Raw genomic sequence first — 8,002 nt, forward strand, 5'->3', positions numbered from 1 at the left:
GGGTATGCTAATTTGAATGTATGAAACCCTAAAACTACTTTAGGGTTATTGAGAAATGTTATTTTGAAGTTTTTGTTGATAATGTCATGTTTGGGTTTTTTGGTATGATAAGGAAAACCTAACTTGTTAGGGTTGAATGATAAAGTCTAAAATCCCAAACCTTTGAAGTTTTGGTAATTTTGGGTTTTCTATGTTCTTATATTGAAATCCTAACTCATTAGGGTTTGGTGAAATGTGTAAGTAAGACCCTTATAATGTCTTAGAAATGATTTCCTTGGAATGTGTTTGTCCGATCAATCCCTAGTCCAATCAAGTTTGTTTGTCTAACTTTTATTGATATTTATGAAATGGGCTCTGACTAACACCTGATATGAAATGCTTATGCATGATGATTAAGTCCTAGATGTATGAGTTGATATTTCTATCGGTGATCATGAATCCTAGGGTTTGGAACTAAGCCTTAATCAATGTTTGTTTCTATAGGATGATAGTATTTGTGAAATTCTAGGGTTTTGGAGTTAAACCTTAGTAGAAGTAAAAATATCTGATGACAATGTGATAATTTGAGATTTGTGTAAGATCGTTGAAATCTGAGTTTTAGTTGTGATTAATGCCTGATTGAAAAATCTAGGGTTTGCAACTAATCCTAGTGGAAGTTGGTCATGTTGATGACTAAGCTGTGATTGGCTTTGATTGATTAACTCCCATGTAGGAAATCTAGGATTTGTACGAAACCCTAGTGGGAATTCTAACATATGAATTCTGAAAGTTGTTAGATGCTTTGTTGATATATATTTGTTTGCTATGAGGAAAGGTATGTCATACCTTTGGAAGAAACATTAAAACCCTAGATGTAATGAAAGTTGTTATGAAGTAGTCTAGGGTTGATGATTAAGTCCCTAGTAGGATGTTGAAAGAGTATGTGTCTCTTGTTTGTTTTGGTATCTAATATATAAGGTTGAAATGCTTCCATAATTCTAATATGGATAACTTCATGCTTCTATAGATTTGGTTGTACTTGCTATCTAAGTTGTGCAGGTACACAATCTTCAATATGGTGAAGATGTTCGTTGATAAGCATGATGTGGATGATGACAACTCTGATGAAATGGTTGGAAGCCACAAAATATTCTCCCATGTCGAAGTAAAGAAGTTGATGTCCCTAGATTAAGAGGGAGCCGGGATAAAGGAAATCACCCTAGTTGAGAGAATGAAGGATATGTCGCTGCATGTGAAGTAGGAAAGGAAAGTGTATGATTAAGGAATATCCTATCAATTGAAAGATTCGGTTGATAATTCTACTATGTTGAGAAGCAACATCTGTTGTTTGAAAGAAGCCAGAGGTTTGTATTTGATTATGTACATGTGAAAGTAAATTATTTATTGGGGTTGTGTTTGTACAAGTAAATCTCTCGAAGGTTTTTGATAGCATGTTGGTTACCGATCAATTTGATCGGGGGAGATTTGTGGTCTTTGATCTACTGGATCAAGGGGTGTTGAGACTTTGTGAGTGAAGCATTTCCTGAGAGGACATCTAGCTAACACTTGGTGTTGACGTCTAGGTCTCGAAGTTGGAAAGGTGGCGTTGGTCATTGAGCTCTGACACACACTTGGATTTATGGGTTGATGGTTAGCAGGTAAGCCTGATGATACCTAGAGAGGTTGAAAACTTGATCCATCTTATTCCCACCTAGATATATTGCCCTGGTCAGGAATCTAGTCCGTGGCATTGTAGTGTCTAAATTCATGAGAGACCAATGGATAGATTGCCCTGGTCAGGAATCTAGTCCATGGCATTGCAGTGCCTAAACTGTTGAGAGACCAATGGATAGATTTCCTTGGTCAGGAATCTAGTCCATGTCATTGCAGTGCCTAAAGCTCTTCATGATTCATATAGTTGTGATCTTCCTTGCACTTGTATATGATGAATACCTCCCTAGTTAAGAGGGAGCGTTGAAAGATGTAACTAAGTTCGGTCTTCATTTAATGTATTTGAGTCATCATCAAATGTACTTGTCAAAAGAACAAAGAAAATAATAATAATTATTATTATGACTTATTAAAGCATGGGTTTCATGCTTGGGTCATCATGTTTTAGGTCAAAGTTCCCATTGAGGACTTCTAGGATTTATTCTAAGTTATTAGAGTCATTGTACTTTTAAAGAGACCTTTCTTGGATTTTTGAATCATGTATAAAGGTTTAGTATCGAGTCAAATATAATTTATGTATCCTCCACAACAAGTCGGCCTAGAAGAGATCAAGTCGACCTGAGGACATAAATTCGACCTCCCTTGAAGTCTATAAATAGAAGCAAGTCAAATTCATTTGGAGCATCTCATCTCAAGCTAGTTTGATATCTCTAAGGAAGCCGAAGAAGTGTGAAGTGGGTCTATGGAATCCAAAAGAAATGTGAGGTGGGTGGAGTCTAAGGAGAAGAAGAAAAACTAAATTTTGGTCTCTCTCTCTTTGTTTCGTGGGCTAGTTTGGAAGATCAAAGTCTTCCAAGTTTTGTTGATGCCGGACGCTGCATGATGCCAAAAGCTGCTACATAGTCAAAGTTGTTGGAAAAGAGGGCGAAAATATGAGAGTTTGACTTGGTGTGGAGGGAAGGTTTGGTCTTTGTCTAGGGTGAAGAGTCTCAAAGAATAATATTGAAAGGAAGTGAATTTTCACTGGGTTTTCCCCTCGAAGGGAGTTTTGCCCTGGCATAGTGCCTGTATATGGTGTCCATTGTTTTATGTGCTTTTGCTTTGGTAATTTCTTGATGAACTAAAAAAAGAAGCTATAAATAAAACTTAATATAAATAAAACTTAATAAGAAGTCAATAAGATCACAAGTAATTATCGAGTATAAGAAAATCTTTCTGCCTTTCTGATTTTCTAACATATTTGGCTAATTTTCCTTTTAGATATTTATTTTTTACAACGTTTCACCATAGAAGTTCATTGAAGAGAAGTTTCCATATAACTTTGGCTATAAGGGCTATGTTGAAGACATTTTTCAATCCAAACTCTTTAAGATCTTTAGGTTTGGAAATTTTGGATCCTTTCACCAAAGTTTTTTTTTTTTTTTTTTTTTTTTTTACCAAGGTTACATTTAACTAAAATAAAATAAAATAAAATAACCATTTATTTGCTATTTTGAAGTAGAAACCAAAAAATACACTTTGTTGCAATCTTTCAGCTTAGTTCTTGACTACCAAATCTGAAAAACATTTTATTAACTTGATCTATCTATGTTGGCCTACATCTTGTCAACATAATTATATAGTAGTGCTTTCAAAATTATAGTTTCTACCTATCCCTTCTTCAACAAAAAAAACTTATGCAAATCTACACATTTGATACCCACTATAAATGAAACCAAAAATGAAATAAGAGACTTGTAAGCTTTTAGAAGAGTGTAGTTGTTACAACTTCTGAAGGCATGTTATTCATTGATGCTTGAACCAATATCATGCCTTCCTTCTAGACCCGTTTGATTGATATGTTTGTAAATATGAATAAAAGTGATCTCCTCAAACTGCACCTTTAATACTGAAATCCTTTCCTTAATGGAATTGTGTGCCAAAGATATGATTTGTCTCTTTCTTGCTACCCAATCCACTATGAACTTAGTGTCTTGAAGACTCCTAACTTGGTTATCAACAACTATTTTGAGTAAAATCCAACACACATACAATTATGCTCTATTTTTTGTGCCTTAACAAGGTCTATACTTCGTTGTAAAATAGTGTACATTATTCAAGTGAAGCATGGACCCTACTCCACATACTCTTACCATGCCTCAACATGCACCATGAAAGAAGCCCCAAGGATTGCTGAAATATATAACAGAGTCTTACGATAACCTTTGAAGTATTAGTTTAGAAGTCTTTTCGTAGCTTCTTTCATGTCCATAGGAATCTAAAGCATTTTATTCCTTCTTTTATTATGGATATCATTTGGTATGGAGGCTATGGACATCCAATATACAAAAATATTTTTTAAAACAAATTGTATCTAAATTAATTTTTTGCCCATGGAAAACTGTCAGTGACATTAGACCAATATCCTAGCTTCAAATTTCTTATATAACCACATCCAATCATAGAAGACATACTTGTGAGGTTTCAGATGGTAACCCAAAATTTTACTCCCCCATCCAATGGGCAGTAAAACATAAAAAAAATTTGAGCAATTTGTATCACAACATTTTCTTCTATTTCATTAAATCTCTTGGAAGAATTTTGTAGAATGAGGTCCATTACCTATTTCAAATGTGCCATATCAAATAAATAACTATTACAAATTAGTAGAATGTTGTTAACAAAGAGAAAGTGAGAAAGAGACAGGGACTTTGATATTTTAAATCATCTAAACGTTCCTTTCCTCTTAGCCCCTATGATTCAAAAGTTTTCAAGATTTTAAGTGACCAATTAATAGAGAAAAAGGGACAACAAGCACCTTTAGTTGTCAAAACTATTTTTTATTCGCTCCTTTACTTTTGATAATTCCCGCTTGTCCTCTTTTAACCTTTTCATTGTTTAGTTGATAATCACCTTTTTTTTTTTTATCTTCTTAAGGTTATCAACAAATAGTTTCATGATAGTATATACCCAAACATTGTAGATTAGAGATCTAAAATCCGTACTAAGTAGCCGATAGTAATTGAACTTGATTGTATCTTTGGGGGGGGGGGGTTAGAATTACTTGTAAATTGAAGCAAGATAGGAGAATGGATAAAGGATCCTCATTTCCCACCCATGAATTTATCCTAATGTTCATCTCCAAAACCCTTTTCACAACAAGAGAGCAATCTAATCTTTTATTTATTATGACTCTACCTCTTCTTAAATTTCCCCATGAACAAGTTTGATCATGGCTCCAAGTCAACCAACTTTGCCTCCTCACAATCATGAATGAAATAATTAGCTAGTGGATATATATTTCCACCTCCTAAACTTCTCTGGCATAGCAATTAAAATCAAATCCCCACCCAAAATCACATTGCCCCTTATTAAAGAGTAGTAGTCTTTTAGACCCTCTAAAAAAAATACATGATCCCTGTAAGGCACATAAATGTTGATGATCTTGAAATCCTTGTTAAGTTCTTTTGAACTATAATTTAACATCATACCTACATATTAAAATATGAGTGGATAGAGCATCAAAGGAGAAATTTGAGGCCATAACCAGTTCCCCCCAAAACCCATCATCATTAGATATATAGAAAATCCATTCTTTCATTGACATGGAAGACACTACTTCAACATATTGAAGACATTACTTAAACATATTTTGAGCCTGGATAGATGGTTTCTTGAATAAGTACACTGTCATAGCTATAGAAATAAATCAAATGTGTGATGGATAATTGATTTGGGGCAACCCAAACCCCACTCACATTTAATGGCATGATCAAAATTGAAGGCACTTAGGATGGGGTCTTCCCTACTCTAAGCCCCACTACAATATTTAGTTATTTACCTTCCTTTACCTCCTTTGAGGCTCTATAATTGGCAAGGACATATGCAATTTTATACCTACACCAAAAAGGGAACTAGAATCTAGGGCCATATCACATTATATGGTTCCTACTTCCTCTAATACCAAATCTTGTGACCTAAATTTTTAATGCAGTATCACTTGGGTAGAAGAGGAATTATTCCTACCTTTTGAAGATTTCGACTTAGGGCTATGGAACGAAGAAGAAGCTTCTAAAAAAATATCAATATGAGTGGAGCTTTAGCCCATCATCCTAGCTATATCAAAATATCATAAAGGAGTTGATGTTATGAACCCTAATAAAGGACTCCCATCTAAGTTAAAACTAGCTAAGGGGTTAGTAGCCTCAAAATTTCCAAGAATTCATTAGGATAGAACTATACGAGGCTTACCTTTTTAAACTACTTACAAAATTTTAGTAGTCAAAGACTGATGAGCTTCAAGCATGAACTCATCTGGAACCTCCAAAGAATGAGAAATCATATTTGATGGCAAGCTCTTCTGAGAAACACATGTACCTAAATTTTCAAGGATACTTTCCAATGGGGTTTGTTTGATCTTTTTTAACCCATACTTTTTTATTCTAGATAAACCTTTTGCAAGGTCCAACAAATTCCACCAAATATAACCCATCTTGTCGCAGACTAAGTAATGAAAAGGTAATCTCTAGGTTCCCTCTCTTCTAGGATCCTTGCTCTTTTCTCTCCTCTTTAGTCCAGTGGTCTTCCCCTTAAGAAATGAATTGGCCCATGGAGTTACCAATTCCAACAAGGGAAGACTAACTCCAAAACTCAAGTGGTAATATAAGGAGGAGCGTACATGCACACACGTGTGCACACACACACACACATAGATGTCTCATACATGCACACACATGTGCACGCACACACACATAGATGTCTCATTCACACATATTTATAGAGAATTCAATTACAAAGCCAAACATTTATCTAAAGAAGCTTAATCTTTGCAAAAACAAAGTTTGTTGAAGCAAGTGCGAGAAACTTCATTTGGAAATTGTTCTTTCATTATACTAATGGTAATTTTGTTGATTTGGTCTATAATTTTCAAAATAGAGATATATGTTGTTATTAAGGCCTGAAAAAGCATTTTTAATTTTATATTTTTTAGTGCTTTGATGCATAAAAAAAGGCCTTCAATTGCTCACGAAGATAGTAATAGTTAGATGTAGGATTAGTTGACAAACTATATTGAAGGGTTGTTTTATATGAAGGCATAGAATCTTTTAAGGCTCAAAAAGTACCATAAAGACAATACAATGCATGTTCTATTTTAAATGCTAGAATACTAATCATGAAGTATATATATATAAAATGATAATTTCTATCTTAGGTGAAAGAAGATTATGTATTCCCCAAAATGGGGTGATAGGGATAGGCATTCATGAATTTGATTCGTGTTTGACTATGGAAATGGCATCTGTGTGGTGTGAGGACTATGAAGGGATGGGGGAGTAGGCAGGGAATAATGAAGACCATAATGGCCTATCCTTGAGGCACCAAGCCAAAGTTTAACCTATTACAATGGGCTCATTTAGGTACCTATACCATCATGATTTTATCAAGCAAGTTATTGCAAGCAACATGAGAAACACAATGACAATTACTTGGATATATGGCTCTAGCCTCTACATTTATGATGATATTTTCCTTAGATGTAGGGTAGATGTCATATTAGGATTCAAATTATTTTTCCTAAAAAATTCACTAGTGGTTAGTAATGCTCTATCATATTAGGGTTACAATGATTCAAAGTGATCTCTCTAAATTGTGACTAGGGCTCACATCTTGTGGGTATCAAGTCCTCCCCTCCTGAGGTGATTTGAGCATACATAATAGGATAAGATGACAACCAAAATACATATTGAGCACACAAAAAACAACAACAATAGGTGCATAGTTTGAAATAGAAAATGTAAAGCTAAGACGATTGCAAAGACACGAACAAAAACTTACCATAACAAAATTTTGGATGATATCAAATATATAGTTGAGAAATTTAGTGCAAGGGTGAGAGAACATACATGCATGCCATCTAATGCACATGTAGCAGAGTAAATTTTAGAATAGATTTCAGATAGATTTTTCAAGGACCAAGGATAACAAACTCTTGGAAATGGTGGAAATCCACTAGCATAGGAAGACCTTCATAGCCATGACATTGGAGATAGGAGGTTCTCATAAGAAAGAAGTACTCGATAAACTAAGACAACTAAAATGGAAATTGGACCACATTTAAATAAAATATCATAATCTCATTCACACAATTTAGGGGTTTCAGGCAAGAAACAAGGAAATGGGAGATGAAGAACAACCTAGAAAGATGAAGGAAAATGAGGTGGGAAATGTGGACGCAACATAGTTTGAAGAAGCTCTCAATATTAACCTAGAGGAATTATCTCCAATTTTCATTAATATTGACTTTGACTCTTACTGATTAGCCATGGTCTTTCTAGGTTTTTGTTGTTTCATAGGTTTTTATTTTCTAATATAT

This window comes from Pinus tabuliformis, chromosome 1_1 (assembly GCF_031772625.1).
Source record: "Pinus tabuliformis cultivar Carrire ecotype Pingquan chromosome 1_1, CPIR1, whole genome shotgun sequence".
Classification (NCBI taxonomy): domain Eukaryota; kingdom Viridiplantae; phylum Streptophyta; class Pinopsida; order Pinales; family Pinaceae; genus Pinus; species Pinus tabuliformis.